At 39.3% G+C, this 25,971-nt stretch overlaps 1 long non-coding RNA gene across 1 annotated transcript in view; it reads right to left on the minus strand.

The window, feature by feature from the left end:
- Positions 1–1,325: 1,325 nt before the first annotated feature.
- The window catches only part of LOC149216465 (uncharacterized), a 117,810-nt gene continuing 93,164 nt past the window's right edge, over positions 1,326–25,971 (minus strand). The window contains exon 4 of the long non-coding RNA XR_016250556.1: positions 1,326–2,578. This is a non-coding gene — a long non-coding RNA (uncharacterized LOC149216465). The remainder of the gene's footprint in view (positions 2,579–25,971) is intronic.

The raw sequence follows: 25,971 nt of genomic DNA on the forward strand, positions 1-25,971 counted from the left end.
ACTATAGGTCTTCAAGATAAGACACTGATGATAAGAAGACTGTTTCTCCTCACAGTAGAAGGAGAATTTTCCTTGTTATCTATGCTTTCACTGCATGATGCAAATGAGAGTGTTGACCACATCACTGTACAAACTATGGATTTAATATCAAGGAAACTTACATTGACTTCACCGGTCAGCACATATTCTTATCACAATAGTATGAATAGGTCTTCAAGATAAGACACTGAAGATAAGAAGACTGTTTCTCCTCACAGTGGAAGGGAAATTTTCCTTGTTATTTATGCTTTCACTGCATGATGTAAATGAGAGTGTTGACCACATCACTTGTACAAACTATGGATTTAATATCAAGGAAACTTACATTGACTTCACCGGTCAGCACATATTGATATTCTTATCACAATAGCATGAATAGATGCTTCAATTGAGAGCAGGGTAATAATCCATCTCTCTGGTTTCCTTGGCTCCTCTTCCTTTACGACAGAGGCTTGAGAAAATAGAATAACGGTTCTTTGAATACTTCAAAGGGTTGAGAAAATAAAATAACTGTTCTTTGAAATACTTCAAGTATGCCATAACCTTTATCCAGGAAGCCAAAGACAACAGGAGCTCCAATATCTTTAACTAATAGATTGTATAGAGGAAAATATTCAATCAAGAAAATCTAATGTCTGTCTTGTTCACAACTCTCTTTGTGAACAAGATTATACTTTTGTCATCTCTTCATAAGTGTTGCAATATAATCACAATATAATCATTGCTTACAGATTGAAACGATATCATACAATATTAAACTGAAAGGAGACCAGAAGAGATGCAGAGTTGTATAGGAGATAGCATACCTGCTGATATACCATGCATAGAGGTACTGATGCTACCTATGAGGTAACTAAGAAGCTGTAACTGCACAAGGCTCTGCTTCTTGATATGGCCTTCCTGGCTTAGAAGATGTGGCTGTTCTTGAGATTTATAGTAACTAGTGAGACCATTCCTTTCCAGGAGATCTAGGATCATGACTTTAACTGAATCTCGGCTATAGAAACAATTCTCACTGCCTAAAGTAGTTTGCAAGACCAGATTTTGAGCTTATTCCCTTATGTTGCTCAGGATTAGACTTTGCTGTAGAGGAAGCTTCAACAGGTCATAATGAGATTTTGATGATTACGGAGAAGATTTGCTAAATTGACGAAGAATTCTTTTAGGTGAAATTTATACGAGCTGAGATAAGTATGCTTTGAATGATATTCCATAGTCTACCTGAGCATTCTTGGACTAAATATGAGTATGAGCCTTAAGACTAGATCTTGTCCTCTTCACTAATATACAGGGCTGCAAGTTCGGCCTTCTTTAAAATGACAGAGGGTTTTCATAATATCTATACCCAGAATGGAGGAGTCTTCGATTCATCTCTTGGAGAAGAGATTTTAGAACAAACCTTCTGAAATACTTCTGCCTAGAAATCGATTTAGGAGATAGGTTGCTTCCTTAGCTCTTTAGGACTTCAGAAACTCGAACTAGGTTGCTTCCCTTTTACAGGCAAGAGAGCAAGCAATTCAGAAAATATAGAGATTTTGAAATTCAGATCCATCTTCCATAATTTGACGTGCAAGGTCACATCTGAATAGTATGAGACCTATTCAAAATGAGATTTGACTGACTCATCATCTTTCAAGGAAGGGATCAGTCTGTAATTGACACAGATATGCCTTAAGATCAAGCCACGGATATGTATGATATTTGCAAATTGAAGGCTGTGAGTATCTCCAGTTTGGATAGCGTATCAAATCCTCTATAGCAGAACATGATTATCCTTTTCAGAGGTCTGATTGCAGGACTTGGCAATTTCATGATTCACGGGATGCTATCCCATTGCACTGGATCAAGTACTCTTTCTCTGTTCGAACAAAATTTCATACCATAATCAATATGAACTAGGGCTTCGTTGTCTTCATAAGGAACTTTAAGGTTGATGCTTCAACTCGTAGGGGTATAACCTACAATATAATGATTCAGGAGAAGGAGATGGCCACAGGAAAGGCCACAGAACTTTAAGGTTGATGCTTCAACTCGTAGGGGTATAACCTACAATATAATGATTCAGGAGAAGGAGATGACCCCAGGAAAGGCCACAGATCGCAATGAGAGAAGCTACCCGCAACCACTTGAAGAATTCGAAACGATGCCCATAACCACTTGATGAATTCCAAACGATGCCCATAAGCTCTTAAGCAATGAACCTTTTCTCGTGATTGCTTTTCTCCTTCACATCTGCTTGGTCTTGTCTTCTCCTGAGCTCTGATACCATGTTAAATTTTGAGCATGTTCTTTGCTTAGGACAGTTACATAGAGATCCATATTAGCCCATTCAATTTCTCATTTCTTATCATATATCTTGTAACTGAAGAAAAATAAAATAAAATACTTAAGCAATAAAAGAAGAAGACATCTTTTACATCTGCTTGGGCTTGTCTTTTCCTGAGCACTGATACCATGTTAAATTTTGAACATGTTCTCTGCTTGGGCTTGTCTTTTCCTGAGCTCTGATACCATGTTAAATTTTGAACATGTTCTTTGCCTAGGACAGTTACACAGAGATCCACATTCAATTTTCCATTTCTTATCATATATCTTGTCACTGAATAAATGACCAATAAAATTCAATTTTCCATTTCTTATCATATATCTTGTCACTGAATAAATGACCAATAAAAGCAGAAGACAACCCAAGACATAGGACAGTTACACAGAGATCCATATTAGCCCATTCAATTTTCCATTTCTTCTCATATATCTTGTAACTGAATAAAGTAACTGAACAAAGGACTTAAGCAATAAAAGCAGAAGAATAAAGGACTTAAGCAATAAAAGCAGAAGACAAGCAAAGACATAGGACAGTTACACAGAGATCCATATTAGCCTATTCAATTTTCCATTTCTTATCATATATCTTTTAACTGAATACAGGGCTTAAGCAATAAAAGCAGAAGAATAAAGGACTTAAGCAATAAAAGTAGAAGACAAGCCAAGACATAGGACAGTTACACAGAGATCCATATTAGCCCATTCAATTTTCCATTTCTTATCACATATCCTGTAACTGAATAAAGGACTTCTATAAAAGCAGAAGACAAGCCAAGACATAGGACAGCTACACAGAGATCCATATTAGCCCATTCAATTTTCCATTTCTTATCATATATCTTGTAACTGAATAAAGAACTTTAGCAATAAAAACAGAAGACAACCCAAAACAAGAGAAAGAACACAAGCATATGGCTCAAGCCACCGAAAAAAACCTTTTATCAATTCTTTTTATTATAAATCTCAAATGTTCAGCAGAGAGAGAGTACAATAAAATTGACTTGCCAATAGAATGTCTAACAACATTGCCTTTACTTTTAGGTCCAGTCAATCTGAAATTCTGGAACATCAAAGGCTAGAGACATCTCTGTAATTCTGAACATTGGTTAGGGAAAAACACAGTCTGCACAAGGCACCTTGTTCACATCAAGCAGACCTTAGATTTGACTGCAGCCTCCCTTCATATGGTCCCTCCATCAGTACACTGGCCTTTAATAATCTTCTAGGCTCCAAGAACGAACCATAATACTCACTGTTTAAGTATGACAGACAGCGGCCTCCTTTTAGTAGCTACACGGTCTGAGGATCAATGCTTCAGATCTGGATGAATGTGGCCCTATCAAGTGTGGCCTGTTTCTAGGAGGGATCTTCCATGAGAATCATGTCAGTCTGAGGATCAAGGCTTCAGATCTAGATGAAGGTGGCCCTATCAAGTGCAGTGTTGATTTGGGGTAGCATCGGATGTGCTCTAGCCACGAAAATTGGTGGAGAAGTTGGAGCACATGAGATCTCCAATACCCAGAAAGGGTTTGGGCAAATTCTAAACAGATCAGGAGATATTAAAATAATTAATATTTTTAATGGAGTCTCTAAGTTTAAAGGGAAAATAAAATATTAACGAGTATTAATATGAATCTGTGTTAAAGTGGTCCAAAAGACATGGATCAAGTCAAATCTAATCTTAGCCGTTGATTAGGGACTTAATCTCGGCCGTTGGATCGTCAATAGGAAAAGTATAAGAGGAGGTTTGAGGGTCACTTGGAGATCACACTAGATGATCAGTGATTCTATTCTCTAAAGCGGGGTTTGCTAAGAGAGATAGAATCGGTGATCGGGAGGGAGAGTAGCTGAGAGGCATTGAGTACAAATGAACAGAGAAGGCAGAGATTGTGCCGGGAGAGCAGCGTAGCAGCCAAGGAGGGTCACACAGAGCCAGCAAATGCTCACGCAGGGCCACGCAGAGGCAAAGCTGACGCAGGGCCTCCTGGGGCTGACGCAAGCCAAGAAAGGCTGACACAAGGCCAGCGTGAGACAGAGAGGAGCTGACACAGGCCAGATTGGGCAAATGCTGGGCTTGCAGGAGCAGTGTTGTGCTGAGGAGCTACCGGAAGGGTTTTCCAGGGTTTCAGCCAGGAGATTTCTCTCAAACTGTGAGATATAGCTGCTAAGGAAATTCTCTGTTGGGTAGGCCAGTTACAGCACCCAGGTTGTACTCTGATATTGCTTAATAAGAAAACCCTCAGATAGCTGCATTGGTTTTCCCGCATTGGGTTTTCCCGGGGACATTAGTCCAAAAATAATGGTGTCCTGTGGTGTGTTTGTTCTTGTTTCTTTTAGTTGTTGGTCTGTAATATGTTGAGCATGCACTGGTGTTTATTTTCAGTATTTACTTTGTAAATAACTTGTTAAATAAAAATAACAAGTAAGTAGGAATAAATCAGAAAAAGTGCATGAAGGGTTTCTAACTAAGGAAAATTAGAAACTTCAACATGGTATCAAAGCGTGATTGCAAATCACAGGAGGACTAAAAGACATCAGCCGAGCGGAGCAATAGCAGCAGAAAACAGTTGTCCCGAGGTGACAGAAGTTGTTTCTAGTAGCGCAGAAGCCAAGGAAGTGTGACGTAAAGCCAGCCAGGACCATGGAAAAGAAGTTGGGAACTGCGCAGAGCCTCAGAGAGGCCAGCATTGCTGACACAGAGGGCTAGAGGGCTGATGCAGACCCATCCAGGGTGACAGAGGAAGTGTGAGACAGAGAGGGGTTGATGCAGTTCACAGAGAGGTAGTTGCTAGGGTCTAGAAGGCTGCGAGAATATTGCAAAGTGGAGCTAGTGAGGTACTATAGTCAGAACAGTACTTGACAGAGCAAGGCCAGAGGAGTTGTTACCGAGGGTTTCTCGCCAAGGAACCCGGATCAGCAGTGCAGTTGCACAAGACTATCAGAGTAGGGGCCATCTCGACAAGCGGCAGAAGGATTTCCAGGAGGGAAATCAGGACTCAGAGGGAGTCCAAAAGACAACTTCCAGACGGGAAGTAGAGACTCAGAGGAGTTGAATAGAGAACTTCCAAGAGGGAAGTAAAGGAGCATCATGGCACTACACAAGGTAAGAGACCAGGATAGACTGGACGGAGTATCAAACTTCGTAGTCTGGAAGGCCAGAATCTTATCAGTGCTTGACAGGAATCTTGTCAAGAACTTCGCCTTGAAGGTTATAGCTATCTTAGTCGACCCCAATGATAACAACAAGTACGAGGAGGCAATGGCGAGGGCCAAGTGCATTATCCTTGTCGGGGTCAAGGATCATGTGGTACCACAAATAGCCGAGAAGGAAACGGCAGTTGAGATGTGGGAGGCTCTCAAGAACTTGTACTAGCATACTTCTTTCCAGAGAAGAATGTTGCTCGAGAACCAAAAGAGGTCGTATCAGATGAAGAAGGGTCAATCGATTGACTCCTTCCTCGGAGGACTAAATGAGATCCAAGATCAATTGACTACTATAGGAGCGACACCGGATCAGGAGCTTATGGTGAGGACAGCCCTGAATGTTGTCTCAGAAGAGTGGGAAGTGTTTGTCCAGAGCATCCTGGGCAAAGGAACTCTCCTACCTTGGGACGAGATGTGGGCAGCTCTTCGCCAGGAAGAGATCAAACAGCAGTCAAAGACAGGTAGCAGTAGCAAAGGGATCAAGGTCAAGCAGCAGGAGGAAGATGTAGCCCTAGCATCTAAGGGAAAGCAGGAGAAGCGGAAGAAGAAAGATCTCTCCAAGATCAAGTGCTTCCACTGTGGGGAGATGGGTCATTATGCGACTCAGTGCCCAAGGAAGAAGAGTAAGGGAGAGTCTTCCAAGACTAAGGCAGCACCAGCACGGGCAAAGAAGGAAGTTTTGACAGACGATGATTGTGTTATGAGTGCACACACACCACTTGAGCGGAAGTGGGGAGACATCAAGTTGTAGTCAGGTGGACTACAGGCGATGAGGGGCAGGATCTTCGAGGTACCTAGACTCTTGGATTAGACCTTGCTACGGGAGCCCTGACGAGGAGTAGCAGGACTGGATGGGTGGGTAGAGACGGATGCGAATGGAGCAGCAAAGGGAGCTACAATGCAGGAGTCCCGAGACAATGCAGAGCTAGTAGGCTGTAGCAGTGAGAGAGGCACAGGAGTGTTGCACCAGTGCAGGAAGGCACAAAGAGGTGTGCAACGGTGCGAGATGCAAGGAGTTATTGCAGCAGCAGCACAAAGATCAAAGAGAGGGAGCACTTGTCAGCGGCAGAGGGAGCTTCAGCATCAGTGGGTGTTTCTAGCCCAACAGGGAGGTCAATTGGGAGATCAGTTACTTACTTCTCAGTAACTGAGTTGCAGAGCAGTAGTGGGCAGCACGATGCAGCATGATGAGAGGAGATGCAGTGCGGATGCAGTGCTGGGAGAAAGGACCAGCAGCAACATGAATGCAGAGGGAGCTGTCGTACAAATGCAGCAATGGCAATGGCAGAACCATGGGTAGCAGTACAAGAGGCAGCAGTGCAAAGGATGTTGGGCAGGAAGGCCTAGCATCAGCACAGGTATTGATGCCGGATGATCAGAGTAATACTCAGTGAGGAGTATTGCTAAAGCACAGTCCTCGCTAAGAGGGAGTGTTGATTTGGGGTAGCATCGGATGTGCTCTAGCCACGAAAATTGGTGGAGAGGTTGGGGCACATGAGATCTCCAATACCCAGAAAGGGTTTGGGCAAATTCTAAACAGATCAGGAGATATTAAAATAATTAATATTTTTAATGGAGTCCCTAAGTTTAAACTTAGTGAAAATAAAATATTAATATGAATCTATGTTAGAGTGGTCCAAAAGACATGGATCAAGCCAAATTTAATCTTAGCCATTGATTAGGGACTTAATCTCGGTCGTTGAATCATCAACAAGAAAAGTATAAGAGGAGGCTTGAGGGTCACTTGGAGATCACACCAGATGATCAGTCATTCTATTCTCTAGAGCGGGGTTTGCTAAGAGAGATAGAATCAGTGATCGGGAGAGCATCTGAGGGGCATTGAGTACAGAGGAACAGAGAAGGCAGAGATTGTGCCGGGAGAGCAGCGCAGCAGCCAAGGAGGGTGACGCAAAGCCAGCAAGGGCTCACGCAGGGCCACGCAAAGGCAGCCAAGGAGGGTGACGCAAAACCAGCAAGGGCTCACGCAGGTCCACGCAGAGGTAGCCAAGTGTTGCGCAGAGCACCAGAAGGGCCAGCGTAGCTGACGCAGAGGCTCCAAGGGCTGACGCAAGGCCTCTTGGGGCTAACGCAAGCCAAGAAAGGATGACACAAGGCCAGCGTGAGACAGAGAAGAACTGACACAGTCCAGATTGGGTAGACATTGGGGTTGCAGGAGCAGTTTTGTGCTGAGGAGCTACCGGAAGCATTTTCTGAGGTTTCAGCCAGGAGATTTCTCTCAAACTGTGAGGTATAGCTGCTAAGGAAATTCTCTGTTGGGTAGGCCAGTTACGACACCCAGATTGTACTCTGATATTGCTTAATAAGAAAACCCTCAGATAGATGCACCGGTTTTCCCACATTGGGTTTTTCCAGGGACATTGATCCAAAAATAATGGTGTCATGTGGTGTGTTTGTTATTGTTTCTTTTAGTTGTTGATCTGTAATATGTTGAGCATGCACTGGTGTTTATTTTCAGTATTTACTTTGTAGATAACTTGTTAAATAAAAATAACAAGTAGGTAGGAATAAATCAGAAAAAGTGCATGAAGGGTTTCTAACTAAGGAAAATTAGAAACTTCAACATGCAATCTGTTTCTAGGAGGGATCTTCCATGAGAATCATGTTGGTCTGAGGATGAGGGCTTCAGATCTGGATGAAGGTGGCCCTATCAAGTGCGGCCTGTTTCTAGGAGGGATCATCCATGAGAATCATGTTCAACATAATATAAATCAGCCCTTAAACAGTGCGAAATCCTCTGCCCTAAATTCGGATCTGTAATGGAGGATAAAAGCCCCAGATCAAGTTACAAAATAGCCCAAACAACCTCGATCACTAGCCTGTGGAATACAACCCATCAAGGAGACTTTGATGATGCTATCCTTGCCCTTACCATCTTCGTTGGAGACTGCCTTCTTACAGCCCATCAAGGAGACTTAAGATGATGCTATCCTTGCCCTTACCATCTTCGTTGGAGACTGCCTTCTTCTGCGACTATTTCAGAAAGAAGAATGAGATATGATGATGCCAAATATGGATGGAGGACTCTTCTATTTGATGGGCATCAAGAGACGTGACTATTGGATATGATGAGCCGACATAGAGGAGAGGCTGACCTTAATAATTTAAGATGAGAGAACATGAATTCAAAAACCCACTTCTCCTTATCCAAGTTTGACGATGTTTAGGTCGATTTTGGTCCTCTTGAAGTGAGGAACTTAATGCAATAATTATCTTCATCAAAAGAGTTGTCCAAAGCGTTATTTGGCCCTAGTTGCCAATTTTAACATGCAAGGACAAGATATTCACCCCTAGGGTACAACAAAATGAGGACTTCATTATTAAATAGAGGGGTTACAAGAATGCATGGACTTATGGAGGACCTCAAACAATTTTGGGTTCATTCAAGTTGCTCAATTGTCATGGATGGTTGGATAGATATTCAACAAAGACCTTTGTTGAATGTTATTGTCATATCACCATAAGGGCCTTTTTTTAAAAGCAATTGATTGCAGTGGAAAAACTAAGGATGCTCCTTTCATGTTTGAAATGTTGAAGGATGCAATTGATGAGGTTGGTCCTTCAAATGTGGTACATGTCATCACAAATGCAGCACTTGTTTGTAAAGAAATGGGATTGATGATCCAAAGTCGATATAGACATCTTTGGACTTCTTGTTGAGTACATGCCCTTAACAATCTCTTAAAAGACATTGGTTCAAAAGTCATTTCAGATGCAAGAGAGGCACAAATGTTCATCTGCAACCACCATGCTTCCTTGGAAATTTACAGAATGTATTGAAAGAAGCATTTTTTAAAATCTACAGAAACAAGATATGCCACATACTTTATTTTGCTTCAGCACATGGTTGAGGTATATGCATCCTTACAAGCAACTGTTGTTTCAGCACGTGGTTGAGGTATATGCATCCTTACAAGCCACAGTTGTTTCTTCAGAGTGGAATGCATGGAAAAAGTCTAGCGAAGAAGATAAGAGAAATGCTTCTTAATGAGGATTGGTGGGCTGATTGTAGATATGTTGTCTCTTTCACAGCTCCAATTGTGGAGTTGATCAGGTATGCTGATTCAAATTCTCCTACTCTCGGAGAAATATATAACTGTATTGATACCATGGTGGGTAAGGTAAAGCACATCATTTTCCAAAGAAACACTTCTTTGCAGTTTTTCCATGAAATCCACAAGTTGATAGAAAAAAGATGGCTTAAACTCAATACCTCCCTTCACATGGCTGCATATGCCTTTAATCCAAAGTGGTATACGTAGAGATTGTTAACCACTAGAGTGGCACCTGATGATTATATGAAGACTCCTTGCCCAAGTATAATCCATAGGACACTTGTACCATCAGATATCATCAATCAACGTAGTTTTTTAACTCTACTTCTATCTTCTCATCATCTTTCTTGTACTCATATTCCACATCATGCGAGGAATTGTAATAAGTGATACTAGTAATGATGAGTTTTTGAGTTTGTAACAGACCTAAGATGTTGGGACTCGATCAGCAAACAAGTACACCTTGGCGTGTTTTTTTTATCTGGTTAATTATCCCTTCTTTTTCAAAGGCGGATAATTCTTTGGGTTTTTTCACTCACATTTTACCGCAAAGCCGGGGTGACATTTTGAAGGTTGAGCCCCTAACACATCTTAGTGGCAAAAGTCGATATATATTACCATACTAGATCACACAAAAAAATTTGTGAAATTTGGTTAGGTCTAAGTAGTCATTTTTTTATTTTTTAGATTTTCCACACTACAGAAATTGCTAATAAAATTGTATTTGTAATGTAATAAATGATGTCTAGATAAGTTGTATGGGGTATGAGTAATGAAATTTGCACCTCTCACCTTCAACTTTCTACTATGACACATTTTAATGGGTTAAAAATGTGTTTTGAACCCTCAAAACCCATTTTTCCTAGGTTTAGTGGGAAATCTGGCAATTAATTAAACCAGAAATTAAATAAATGGAGAAAAATAAATATCCACACATGCTAAATGTTGTGGAAATGAGGTGGAAAATTATGGGGGAGTTAAAGTGAAGTCTCAAGGTGATGTGGACTCCTAAAATCAAGAAAATGACATGTGCTCAAATAAAATCGAATTTCTGGCATTAAAGGAGAAAGTTGCTTACTTGGAAATTTGAATTTGTGAAGTTAATGCACATTTGGGAGGATTTGGGAGAATATTTGGTGGAGATTTTTGTGGGAAATTGTCCCCACATGGATTACCACCCATATACAATTGTCATTCTATCATAAAATTCGAATTTGGCACATAAGGGAAGAAGAAAATGATGTCCACTTGCCAAAATTCGATTTTTACACTTGGCATTAGAGCTCCATTCAACAAATTCGAATTTATCTATGGGATTGTCACCTCATGCCACTTGTTAATCACTTCTACATTGGAATTGACTCCCATAGTTCTATATAATAGAGCCTTGAGCTCTCATTTGTATCATATCATGTAATAAGCTATTGGGCTTGAGGAAACTCTGTCATTTTATACTTGCATACTTTCTTAATACAATCAAGACTTTGGGGCTATTTGGCTAGTGTTCTCTTGACGTTATGAGGTGATGTCTTTTCATACTACTGCTATTGTGTTTAATTTCTTTCACATGTTGAATTAATATTAGTTTATGCTTGCCATCTTGCTTGGATTGATGTGTGCAAGCTATCTTGCACATATCATTGATTTAGAGTAGTCTTCTAAGAATAAGCTTGCCAATTCATTTTAGGAGGAAAGTTTGGTTTATCTTATTCATTATTTTTCTCTAATCTTGTGCAAACTAATACGTGTTAAAGTGTGTAGGAAAGATATTTTATATTGTATGCGGGAATCCATTTGAAAGTGGAAGAAATCTCAATTATATCAACTCACTCCTAGAGTCACAGCGATCCAAGACTTCGCCATTTTTTCACTCCAAATTTTCCATCCAACGAAGAGCAAAAGGGAGTTTTCTTAGTCTATAGCTACTTGATCATCCATTTAAAATTCAAAATACTTCTTTGGTTCTAGTTCTCTCAAAATTATATCTCTTATTCAAGAGTCAAAGTTATATCTCCTATTCAAGAGTCATTTCTAAAGCTAAGCAAGTATGGGGGTTCATTCCCATTACTTGAGCTAGTACTTTGTAAATTAAATTCTAAGGGGGTTCACTCCCATTACTTGAGCTAGTACTTTGTAAATTAAATTCTAAGTTTAGTTTTGGTTTCTTTTTCCTAATTTTACACTGACAATTGGTATTTTTTTTGTGTTTTGCAGCCCATAGGCTTGAGCATTGGGCAACAAGGAGCTTGAGGAGAAGCTTTGGAAAACTACTCACTCGTGTGTATGCAGGACCCCCTCACGCTATCCAAAGACTGATTTCTAAGGAGGCCATAAGCACTTGGGAGAGAGTTGCAAACTCATCGAGGCTATGGGCCTTTTGAGCCTTGTGAATCTCTTTTGGAGAGTTTTTTCCATCTTCAAGTTTGTTGTTGTTATATTTTTTGGGGAGAGAGTCTAGCTTTGTTAGAGTCTCATCTTTGTAAAGATCTCTCTCGTATTGTGGGCTGCCCTCTTAGAGGCATTTTTACCCACTTTAAGCACTAATAAAAGATAAAAAAAATTGTTGGAGGGAGCTTGGGATTTTTCCATGGCATCCCCCTTCCTCATTTAGAGGAGGGATTCTTGTGGGTGGTCTAATCTTGCTTTTAGTTTTTCTTAGTTTTCTAGCTTTTAATTTCATATTATGCATGCTTAAAATCAACACATTTCACTTCACATTCAAATTTTACTAATCTTGTATTTAAATTCCCACATGCATATGCTCTCAAGTTTTGTAAACTATTTTTCTTTGAAGCATTAGTTTATTTTGGGGAACTAGCACAATTTGCACTTCATCTAGGCATTTTGGTATAGGAAAGCCTCAAGCCTCACTAAAACTTACCTCCAACTTAAGTTGGTTGAATGGACTTTTAGAAACCCTCTACCTCTATTGACTCTTCATTGTGAGATCCAAATATTTGGGCGAGGATGAAGTCTGAAGACTAGAGTTCAATTGTAACTTTGTCTTAGCACTAATTAATAAAATAAACCTAGAACTCATTCCATCACATTTGCTTTGTTTGCAAAGTTCTTAAATTTCTTGCTATCTTGATGGTTTAAAGTCTCACATGCAAATCTTATTTCAAGAAGCACTTTGGATGCAAGCATTGTAATCTCTTTTAATTTTGCAACAAGTTTAATTTTTCTTGTACTTGGAAATTGACTCATCTTTTGGTTTAATAGCATATTGTCATGAATGGTTGATTTCACTTTCAAGTAATATTATTTTGGGTTGCAAACTTAATTGCATGTCGTCATCTTGGTCTAACATTTGAGTTCTCTTTGTATCCTTTTGAGCAAGATAGTTTCCATGCTTTGATTTGTAGACTTATTCATCTTGAAAACATTTTGTATCTTGCATATCTTGTGCTAACAATTTTTGTTTACATTTTAGGGTTACTTTGCTTTCTCTTTTGAGAGCATTGCATTTTACTATGAGCAAATATATCTTTAAATTGTTGATAAAATTTCTCATAAGGAACTGGTTTTATGGTTTTTGTCATATTAATGATTGGCATTGTTATTTCAAATTGCTCACTTCATATTTGCTCATGAATCATTAAAAGTAATCCATTTTCACTATAACACTCTCCTAAAAACTCACATCTTTTATCTTAACTTTTCATTAGAGGCCACCCCCCTTAACTAACCTAGGAGATGGTTCAAACGGAGAGAGTCGGGACTAGTGCGACAGCCCCTTCTCTGAGTTCCTTGCCACCAACCACACCTTGTGGGGTTGAACGCTTTTCTCACTGACTTGTAGGCGGCAGGGTCAACAGAGACCAAATAGAATTCTTCCTATTGATGATGAAGAGTTAAAACTAGGGTTTCTTGATGTTATAACTAAGATGTATATTGTTGATGAAGCAAGTGTGATATGGGAACAATTTATTGATTTTGGTACAATAAGCCCTCCTGTATTCAGCCAAAATGCAAATAGGGACATCAAGCATTATGCTTAGAAGAAACCCCTTCGATGGTGGACAATGTATGGGGGCCAGGTCCCAGAGCTCCGAAATCTTGCTTCATGTTTGCTATCTCAAGTTGCTAGTTCCTCAGGTGCTAAAAGGAATTGGTCCACTTATAGTTGCATACACTCTGTTAAGAGGAATAGACTTACCTCTAAAAGAACGAAGAAACTTAAGAAACTTGTTTCTATGCATAGTAGTCTTCTGCATAGCAATCTTCGGCTTTGTTCAAGGAAGCTACTTGAATATTTAGAAGGACCTACTATACGATGGGGTTCTGAACGTTGAAGATGCTGCCCAAATTAATGATGATGATGACAATCCTTTACCAAATGCAAGATTGGTTGGCATACCTTTAGATGACATTGTTGCATCTAATGATGATGATGATGATCCAGTACGCAGTGAGGTTCAAGCTTATATGGATCTCCTTGATGTTGAAGATCGTACTAATGATCATAAGCTTTGTATTTTTGTTGCTATATTATGGCTATTGGGCATTTTAAATAATGTACTACTTTAAGATTTCTCTTATCTCTTATCTCTTATCTCCTTTCCTTTTCCCCTATCCTTTTCTCCTTTCCTTTTCTTCTATTCCCTTCTCTTTTCTCCCTTCCTTTCATAAGCTTTGTATTTTTGTTGCTATATTATGGCTATTGGGCATTTTAAATTATGTACTACTTTAAGCTTTCTCTTATCTCTTATCTCTTATCTCCTTTCCTTTTCCCCTATCCTTTTCTCCTTTCCTTTTCTTCTATTCCCTTCTCTTTTCTCCCTTCCTTTCATAAGCTTTGTATTTTTGTTGCTATATTATGGCTATTGGGCATTTTAAATTATGTACTACTTTAGGCTTTTGCCTTTTTAAGTTTTTTCTAGTATGAACATCAATTGATTTGGGCAAAGTTTTTTCTAGTATGAACATCAATATGATTTGGGTGCTCTCACAAGTTGTAAATACTTCTTTTTCAAAGAGGTGTTGGAGCACCTACAGCTTCATCCATAATGTGAGAAGAAACAGACTCAATGAAAACCGAGCAGAAAGCTTGGTTTATGTGCACTACAACTTGAGGTTGTTGAGTCATTATTGTGATCGAGCCCATAAGGATACATCATATAAAACTTGGGACAACAACCCAAAGGACGATAATTTAGATGAGGGCACTATACATCTAGAAGAATTGGAAGCAGAACTTTTGAAAGATGATAATGAAGCAACGCCAACCATGCCACCCCACCATCCAGTAGCAGTGCCAGTGCTCAAGTTCCAACAATTGTTCCTTTGTTGTCGCCACCTCCATCTACATCCTCACGTGGAGGGCATGTACCTTCTATTTCTAGTCGTGCGACTATGCAAGAGGAGAGTCCTAGAAGACCACCACGACCTACTCCGAAATTAGACATTTCCTGTGGCAAAAAGAGGAAGCCATAGATAATAGATTTACTTGTCTTTTCTAGTTTCTAGTAGTTTTATAGTAGTTTTTATAGTTGTTGACTCTTTCATATTTATTATGATTTTTTTGTAAACAATATATGACAATTTAAGTTTGAATTTGGCAAGTATAACTCATTGGTAATGAATTACGAATTGTTTTTGTAAACAATATATGACAATTTATGTTTGAAGTTGGCAATTATAACTCATTGGTTATGAATATGATGCTTCGTGAAAGTTGAAAGTTGTTTCATTTCATTTCATTTTATAACATTTCATTTCATGTTAGATATTCTGTGTTGTAATGGTTACACTTAGCTTACAATTACAACTTTGGTGATCACTGATGATAAAAGTTATATATTGAATTTCGAAAGCTTGAAACTTTAAGATTGATGAATCATGAGACTCAATATGTTGTATGTTGCTAACTTATGGACATGGTTGATGAAGATTATAACTTCTAGATGATTGATGTTATATGGTTCAATCTGTTAGTTTTTGGTAGCATCGGATGTGCTCTAGCCATGAAAATTGGTGGAGAGGCTAAGGAACATGAGTTCTAAAGAACCCAGAAATCGTTTGGTGAAATTCCACCCGGATTGTATTTTATTAAAATAATTAATATTTTTAATGGGTTTCTTAAGTCTAAAGTTGGAAAAAATAAAGTATTAACAGGTATTAATCAAAATATGGGTGAGAATGTTCTAGAAAGCAGATCAAGCCAAGTTTTAATCTTATCCGTTGATTAGAGACTTAATCTCGACCGTTGAAGTCTCAACGAGAAAAGTAAAAGAAGGAGGCTTGGGGTTCATTTAGAAAGACACATGGAGAGAAAGAATTGATCTAGAGTTTGATTTTTGGGGCTAGGACGCTGAGAATTCGAATTGAATGATCATTTTGTAGCAGAGGGGCAGGGATAGTTCGGGAATACTAGACAGAGAGACGGAGAGCCATTAGTGGAGGCAGTGCAACAACTAGAAGGACTGATGATGGGCCAATCTGGGCCCACGCAGGCCTGACGCGGAGCCAGCAAGGCCAGCGCAGAGTAGAAGCTGCCCTCCACACAGAAAGTTGGAACTGTCGAGGAACTGTCAAATCAGCGAAGAGAGGTTGACGCAGATGTTCCAAGAGGCAGAAGAGAGTGCAGACACTAACGCAGAGCCTGTAAGGTTGACATAGGGCCAGCGCAAAGATAGCCAAGGTAAGCCAATTCTGCTGCCAAATCAACCAGAAACTGTCGGGTAAAGTGAGGTAATCTCACTGAGTTTTCCACCATTATATTTTTTCTCTGTCACTGGATTGTCGAGAGGGCATCCAACATTATATTCAGAACTACTGCTTAATAATAGAAAACCGTCAGATCTACTGTACCGGTTTTCCTGCATTAGGTTTTTCTGGACTATTTTGTCCAAAAATAACTATGTCCTATGTATATTGTTCTTTGCTCAATTTTTTGTTTCATGTAATCAATTTAAAGTAGTGTAGGTTGTAGAATTAATTTACTTTAGTATTAAGAAAATAACTTGATAATGTATATTAAAATCAAGTCGACGAAGTAAATTCAGTTTTGTTGCAGTAGGGGTTCCTTGAGAGTAGGAATTTTCACAGAAAGAATGTATTTATGCTTTTTATATCTAATTTGTCATTCTACATGCTTTTGTTCGCATATATGCATCAAAATATAAAAAAATATATATTATATAAAAATTCGCTCTTGATTCACTCCCGAACCGAGAGCTTTTGAAAATGTCGCTCTCCGCTTCTGCTCCTGCTCCCAAGCCCAAGTAACCTTGTCCTTGGCAGCCTTGAGCGATATATAAGTAACTAAAGAATGGACTAGAAAAAAAAATGGAAGAGATAAGTTTTTAGAGAATCCAAAGTAGTTTCATAAATACTGGAACAAGCAAGTGCAAGCTACTAAAGGCTATATATGTCAATGTTGGTTGTTTGACATCGGGACTCTCACTGTGAGCCCTCTGAATGGGTGCGTCTACCCGTGTGATGGTTTCGAAGGGCTGGGTTTTGAGAAAGGAATGTCATTCTGCCAGATATATCTAGGGGTGCTTCGCCCACTAGTTGGTGGCCCTTCAATGTAGAGAGTATTAGCAGGTGGTTGTGTAATGGGCTAGGCATTTGGACAAGAATATCGGGTGGGGCCCCTGTATATGATAGTCCTACCCCCACCATTACCCTCGATACTAGTATGTATGATAAGCTGGAATAATCATGACTGCTACAACGAAGGTGGTTAACTATAGTATGTCGGCAGCAATCCCTACGGCGGTGCCTATCCAATAAAAAGCATCATGCCTCGAGTGGGTTTTAATGGAGTCCATTCCCAACCTATGTGGGATCATGTAGGTATAGATATAGATAGATTGGATGACTAACAGTAGGGCACATATGACCAGACTTAGATGATATTTGTTCGTCATGTCATATGGCCCCCAAGTTCGGTTGGTCCGTAGATATTGTGCTCTCTTTTCTCTCGGCACCCTCTCCCTTCCCTATTATGTTGCGGTCCCGATGACTGGTCTAGCATTTCGTACCTATCCACTTGTGCGGTTGTCTGCTTGTTGCATTCGTATCCGCTCCTTTCCCCGCTTATCTGTATCGTGTTGCAATCGTTCCCCGCTCCCATTTCGCTCGTTACCATTTCACTCGTTATGATAACTAGAAGAAATATAATCCAATCATAGTCCTGGTCGAAATCCTACAGATATCCAAGCTATTTTATAGATATGCTCTCTCCCGAATAGCTAGCTTATGCCCAAAATCTAGTTAAGATTGAAGGTCTACCCTAAACATCTACCGGTTCCAATCAATAAGATAACCCCTCTACGCCCTAGGAACCAAACACCCATGCATGCCTACTGAGTTGAGCAAACAACCAACCTATCATCTTGCCCCCCTCACCTATACAATGGGGAATTCATTCTTTGACCTCGGAACCTAACACCTCATTTTTCACCTTTCTCCCATGTACTTAGGGCAATTCAATAATTGGATTATCCTATAGCTATCTCATTATTAGAAACTTTCCTTCGACATATCATTATTAGCAATTATGTATGTTCGTTCACGCTGAATACATCTATTTCACCTTATAGCTATCTCATTATTAGGAACTTTCCTTCGATGTATCATTATTAGCAATTATGTATGTTTGTTAACACTGAATACATCTATTTCTCTATAGAAATATTATATATCTTTTCTGATGGGGTTGACCTCGTTGTAACCTATAAGGGGAGCCACCTTGTCTATCCATACAATTACTTTATTATACGATATAGTCTTACTATTCAATAGGAACTACATTCTTTCTATTTTGTCTTTTCCTGACTGCTATCTCTTACTTTGATTGTTGCTAAAGAGTGATATTTCTCCCCAACTGTACACACTTGTACTCACTTGAACACTATTACCAACCCACTACACATACCCGCATATTACTCCTATCTGATACTGAAAACCAGATTCATATCTTAGACAGATAGGACACACTTTGTACTTCATCAAACACCAACAACTACATCTTCATCAATTGCCTCAAAGAACATCTTGAACCTAAACAAACCACCAACAAATACTACACATCAGGATTATTACGTCAACCATAAAAAAAACATCTCTTCGATTAGGGATATCCATTTCACTACTAGATCACCCCCTCGCTAATTAGACACTAGCTGGACCCACCTCTACTTAGCCTTTCCTTGCATAACACCTACTTTTTCACCTTTACTTATCGGACCTTTTTACCAACACGTACTACACTTCTTGATAAGAATTCCAATCATTTAGGGAAGGAACTACACTTTTGTTGATAAGAATTCTGACCATTTAGGGTAGGAAGAACACATAGCTCAATGAGAAACTACGTCGCCACCTAATTCCTACATTTCAACCTTGACATATAAACTTTGATCTTAGGGCAATTCATCTTTAGTAGCCCTCACCCCCTTCACTGAAACCACTACATCCATTTGTACTACAATTTCTACTACATTGATAGTGCATCATCTTTAAGCACCATACATTTCTCTATGCATCTTCTTTAAGCACCATGCATTTTTCTCTATATAGATGAGATATCCTATCGAGGAACAACTACATACAACATAGGTCCATTCTTACACCATCTCCTTACATAGGGGCTTCATTTCACCTCGTAATATTTACGCTTGTCTATGACCATTAGATTAGCATATTTCAAACAAAAGGTATAAGTGGAGATTACAGAATCTCCATTGACCACACACATACGACCACCATGCATCGTTATAATATGAGACTGGTCTTTTCCTATCAGTGTTTAGGCGAACAAATCATGTATAATATTGGTTACCTAAAACTCAGCTAGACTAGGCAAAACCCAAACGGGAGCGAAGGGGGGTAACTAATAACCTTCCTCGAGGTGTGGGGAAAACTATATCAATAATCCAACCAGCTAGCAATCTATTCATTCAGTGTATCAAGAACCATAAAACACCTAGCTAGATTACAATTATCACAACAAGCCATGTTTTGAGGATGCATCGTTATATAACCAATACGTGTATTTCTCTAAGAGATGATAACCCCATGATGGGACATAAATCTCGCAAATTGGCAATAATATAAGATTTAGTGCATTTCTTCCTTCTTCATCGAATCGTACCTTCATTCATTAAGCACGGTGGGGAGTAGTGATATAAGATTTAGTGCATTTCTTCCTTCTTCATCCAATCGTACCTTCATTCATTAAGCACGGTGGGGAGTAGTGATATAAGATTTAGTGCATTTCTTCCTTCTTCATCTAATCGTACCTTCATTCATTAAGCACGGTGGGGAGTAGTGATACTGAGGTGAAGTCTAGACAAAGTAGCCATAGGGGAACATGTGGCTAGATCGAATCCACACCTTTACTGTCCCCAATGACGTAGATAGGGCTAAGTGTCAATTTGATCTCCACCTATCCCCCAGAGGGTATAGCTTCCAATTCCTCTCTCTTTGATCTCTTTGCTTTGGGCCTACTGAACCTGTGATAAAGTCATGCTGATATAAGGTTGGAAGCAATGATAGCATGTGGAACTGGAACCTGTGCTCCACATCATAAACTACTTGCTATCATCTAAACCCTCATATATGTACATGCATAAAAATAAGCTGATAAAGGAAAACTCATCCAAGCAAATTGTCACCAATTGGATAAATCCACCTTAATATGTTATTCAATCTCCTCAATTTACTTATTTGGGGGGTAAAGCTTCCAGTTCCTCTCCCGATGATCAAGCTTCCAGTTACACAGCCTCTCCTTAATTGAGAGTGTGTGTTAGCATCCTCGCTTTCCTGTAGAAAACGTCAAGTGAGCGTTAAAACCCTCTATTTAGCAATAGAGCGTGGTTACGCACCCTTGCCCCATCCCTTAAGGGTCGAGCAAGTAATAACTTCCTCCCATTCCTTAAAGGTCAAGAAAGCAATAAATTCCTCTCCCTAATATTGGGAGCCTCCTTAGGCATCCTCAGTATATTTTCTTTTGTTCTACCAAATTCCGTGTTTCTCAACTCTATCGTCAACACAAAAGACTTCTAGTAGAGTGTGTGGCTAGTAAATGGTTCATATTTGTCCCACCCATCAGTCGGCCCATATCACCTCACGACTTTCTACCCCAACGATCAATCATAGGCCCACCTACTACAACTATCTAGCAGCTCCACGGGCCAAGTCTGATTTTGTCAGCCATCACCCTCCTATTGCTAACCCGGAGTAGTCTGTTGGTGGGGTAGGTCAGGGCCATACTTGAAGGACAACCCAGAACCCTGTCGCTTATGTTGACTTGATTTCACTGAAGTAATCTAGGAGTTAGTTCTATGGCACTGTGTGAAAGAGAAAACTCATTGTGATATTCATGAAGGTGATTTAGATCCAGCTTCAGTCCTTGTGATACTAACCTTAACATCGAAAAGGTGCGGGTGAACCAAGGCACAAGGAGAACACTTGAAGGCAAGAACTAACCTAACAATATTGGGTTGGGGCAATGAGGGGAAGGTTGAACCATAGTGAGATGAAGGCTTTCCATAGGACTTTCCCTCATGAATGTGCATGGTATGTCAAGGTTGAACGTCATGAACAGATTGACCCACCCATGCTTGATCAAATCATAGTATCCTATTGAACTGTTGGGGGCACTAATGGGGGTGTTCCCCAGGCACTACCACTGTATGGGGATTGGGGGAGCTTGGCCACCCAACAAAAATAGATGCATGCTTATTTCGATTACCCAGTCAAGCTAGGTTTCTTCACTATGTGAAGTAATTCACTCCAGCGTTAGCTAGTCGGGTGCATAAGGTGGCTTCCTTCCATAGGCTTGCCCTAATATACCGGTCAATGAAGCAGCACAACATAGGCAGGATTAGCACTCTAAATAAGTGTCTTCAGATCAATCGTTGAGACCTTGTTATATTACGAAAGTATTCATCTCTCTATTCTAGTGTATGGATCAATGAAAGTAGAACCCTAACTTGAACAAAAACATACATACACACACACACACACACATATATATATCTATATATATATATCATCTGATATATATATATATATATATATATATATCATTTGTGATTGAGGTTGATACAAACCACGGATGTCGAAATAAGCCTCTATCCATCCGGGTCTCTCGACTTTCTTTTCGTAGGTGGGTTAGGTTTATCCATCAGAGGCCTCTCAACTTTCTTTTCATAGATGGGTTACCACTGGGAATAAACCTCTATCCATCCATCTGGGCCTCTCGACTTTCTTTTCATAGGTGAGCTAGGTTTATCCATCCGGGGCCTCTCGACTTTCTTTTCGTAGATGGGTTACCATTGGGTTAATGTCTTGCCACCTTGGAAATAAAGTAATTATTCAAAAAAATAGACACACTTCCCGAATATCCTTCCTTTCTCTACTCAAACAAGTGAGAACCTAGAATAAAAAACACACATTATATATGTATATGTGTTGGGCCTACTTGAAGGACAATACTTGTTATGAAGCAAGCACAATATATATTCTCGCAAAGCCTATCAGATAGAAGATATTAAACCCTACCTTCTATTATTACATCCACATAACGCACATATATATAAGCTTGGTTACCCTAGTTACAGGCGCCATAGTCTATTTATCATTAGTTAGTTTATTACCCTACCTTCTTCCTCCTCCCACGTCTTGCAAACTATTCCTACCTAGGACTGAGATTCAAACTCACACATCTTAAATGGATATGGAATGATTGAACTGTCCCTCGGATCACAATTCCCATGTCTTCCACACTGTTCCTACCTAGGAATCCTACTCACATGTCTTGCACACTCAACGACGAAGCCTACTTTGACCCTTCCTTACAGACTAGACCATCCCTACCTTTTGCATATTCTATATATGCTAAGCATACTCCAGCCTCAACGAGTAGGTCAAGTGTCAATGAAACGCACAGAAAAGACCTTTAAGGAGGTTTGATGAGTTGTCAAGGGAGAGTGTGGGTAGTAGCATTACATGTAAGGCGTGAATTAGATGTGGGATTGGTGGATGACAAAGCCTGCCTAGTTATTCCTATGATCCAAGATCCAATGAGCATACCTAGTGATCCATATAGAATATGTAGTCCCTTCCTCGAGGATTGGGGTGGGTTGGTAAATAATTGTCAAGTGACTCGTTCCTCCTCACATTCCTCAACACATTTTTCATCTACAAATGGGCTAATAATATCATGATCTTGAAGCGGATCCAACAACTTATCTTGATCAAGAGATTCATTATTTTCTCTAGATTATTCTTTTTTTATTTTTTCTCTAGATTATTCTTTTTTTATGGATCTCCTCCATGTCTTTACTCTTCAGCCATAAACCCCTCTTCCATAGCTCCTCTTCCTTGTGCACCCATTTATCCATTTGCTTTTGTTTTATTATTGTTCTTTTTCTCTTTTCCTTCCCTATTATATAGGTTCAAACTTCATTTCCCGTCGTATTGCTCAGTTATATTCGATCAAACGACACCAAGAAGAAACTCCCCTTCCTCCTACTTAACACTCATGAATGAAGGGCAAGTGTCTTATTGGTTACTCCAACTAAACACTAACAAATATCTCCAGCTCCGGTTTCCAGTTCAAAAGAAAATCATAAGGTAAGTTAGTTTATTCGGAAGGCCCACCTTAGAGATCAAGCTCCTGGTTTAGACCCTCTCTATCTATCCAAGAAAGAATATCATACCCAGTCGAGCCATGGTGATAAATAAATAATCTTATCTTCTTCTTCTATCTTTATCAATGGGAACATGAAAAGTGGTTGACCCCGAAATTGTTCTCACTACTCATCGTACATGGATCTAGTGGGCTGATCGGTAATGCGCAAAATGTAGCATAATTCCAACTTAATCCCCTTTCACCCTCTTAGGGAAAAAGTTGTGATGCACCATGCTCTAATCTAGTATCTAAAATCCAACCGTGGTAATCTTCTTGTAGAGCAAGCCGACCGTTGTAATCTTTATGTAGAGAACGTTGTAATCTTTATGTAGAGAAAGATGTAATTTCACTAGCATGATATTTGTTGAGCCACTAGTGCATGGTTACTCATAGTTAGACACCATGACTAAAATATTTGAAGGTGGAAAAATAATTAATCCCCTCTAGAGTCAATTAATTAATTTTTTTTGGGCAAAATTTAATAAAAATCCTAAACCAGAAAATTAATTAATTTTGAGTCAAAAAAGTAATTTGAAAGAAAATAAATTCTCTCCCAATGGAAAATAATAAAAAAATCATGGGTCAAAAAAGAATTAATTTTTGGAGGTCCTCCACCAATGGAAAAATGGATTTTTTAAGAAAATTTGACCCCTTGACCTTGGTGGTAAAGTCAAAATGAGTTTTTTTTAAGATGTTAGTCCAAAAAAATATTTTTTGGATTAATTTGGATTAATAAAAAAGGGGTTTTAAGAGAAATTCGAATTTTTCCTCATAGATAAAAAAATCAACAGTGGAGATCAGGTTATTTTCAAAGTAAAATCGACGGATGAAATTATTTTGACAAGGATCAAGCCAACTAGTAGTTATTTCCACTTGGAGGGGTTTTCTTCTCTCATTTTCTATATAAGGAAACTATCAAGCTCTTCATCTCATCTTTGGATGATGTAATTTTGTAATGCATATACTTAACCTTGCTCTACTGGAATTGTATTTATCATAATAGAAAGACTTTGGAGTTTCAATTCATCGTGTTCTTCTATCTGCTACCTGCTGATTTGTGGTATGTGCTAGTGACATTTTATGCTCTATATTATATGTACTTCACAATTGTTATTTCATTTGCTGCATGACGAAACATCTATTGGTACAAGTATCTTGCCTTAGGTGTTGGGTCTAGATCTACACCCATAGATCTAGATCTCTTATGAACTGACAGTTTATATTTTGAGTTTGAATATAGATCTACAGGTACACTAGCCCATGGTCTCCACGTTCATGCACTGGGGGGGAAGGATCGAGTCTCGACAGCATTTGGATTCTGAGCTTTCATTTTGCAGGGTACTTTGCAAGAGGGTTTGGGTTGGTGACTCATTTACATACATCATTCATTTTAAAAATCTCTCAAAAAAAAAATTAATCTCTTTCTCTTGTGCTATAAAGAATTTATTTCTCTAATTAGAGCTTGTAACTTTAAAATTTGTAAATATTGTAGATATTTGTGAAATAACTTTTTCTAACCTTCGTATTTTAAATTCTAACTCATTTTTTACTTTTTGTATAGTATTTGGGGTTTTGGGGTTTTGAATTTAAATTTTTGTATATATTGGCTATTTGGGCTCTTCGTTTTTTTTACTTGTGCAAGTGATAGCTCAAGGGTTTGAAGCAACAATTGTTTATTTATTCATTCAAAAGATGAAGGTTGATCTAGGCCTTTGAGGGTAAGATATAGCCTCTTCAACTTCCAAGAAACCAACACTCAGCCAGAAGGAGGTCGCTAGCCTTTTGAGGCCTTTTGGAGTGATTTTGTAGTGAAAAAATTGTGTTTCCAGGGGGGCCGAGTCCTTTTGTAGGAGTGTTATGGGGTTTTTAGGGCCTTTTAGGCCTAGCTGCAATCCCTAGGGGCTCTTTTCAACTATCCGCAACCCTTGGGAGGGCTTAGAACACTAGCGACAACCCTTGGGGGCCTAGCCACAGACCTAGACGACCTTTACTAAGGCAGCGACAGCCCTTGGAGGGAATTTTTGAGGTGGTCGCAGCCCTTGGAGGGCTCCTCCCTCCTAGTCGCAGCCCCTAGAGAGGCTTTTCTCCCTGGCCACTAGCCTTATTTGGGCTTTCTTTCCTCATCTGTGGTTTTGGGCAAGTTGTGGAGTTTGGCATTCGAATTTTGACTATTTTTTTATGGTTGCAGGCCTAGGGCATCATTGATGATAATTATTTAGGACTGATATCTATTGTTTTGAATCATAAATTTTGAGTTTATTGGGCTAACAACTTGTTTTACAGATTAACTAGCCTCTTGGGCAAGGGTTTCAAGGGCCAAAGTTTCTGAACAAGCCACCAACCAGCCCTAAAGGCCCTAGCTTTTGTCACAAGAGAGCTGATCCATTCATTTTCAAGCTAACAAATTGTGTTGTGGGTGTTTGAAAGGATTCAAACCCATTGAAAGTTCAACTAGCCATCAAACTAGGCCTCTAGGCCTAAGGGTTTGCTCTCTAACCTTGTTTCTTCATCACTGTTTCACAATTCCTCATTGTTTCATAAATCAGATCTGAAGTATGTTGTCAAAAATGGCATAATCTCTGAAGCGACACTCTAAACAACTCTAAAAACACATTTAAATAAACTCATAATTAGTGCACATTTAATCTCAAGTAATAATAAAGTCTTGTCTCATGTTTT

This window comes from Pinus tabuliformis, chromosome 1_1, assembly GCF_031772625.1.
Source record: "Pinus tabuliformis cultivar Carrire ecotype Pingquan chromosome 1_1, CPIR1, whole genome shotgun sequence".
NCBI classification, from domain to species: Eukaryota; Viridiplantae; Streptophyta; class Pinopsida; order Pinales; family Pinaceae; genus Pinus; species Pinus tabuliformis.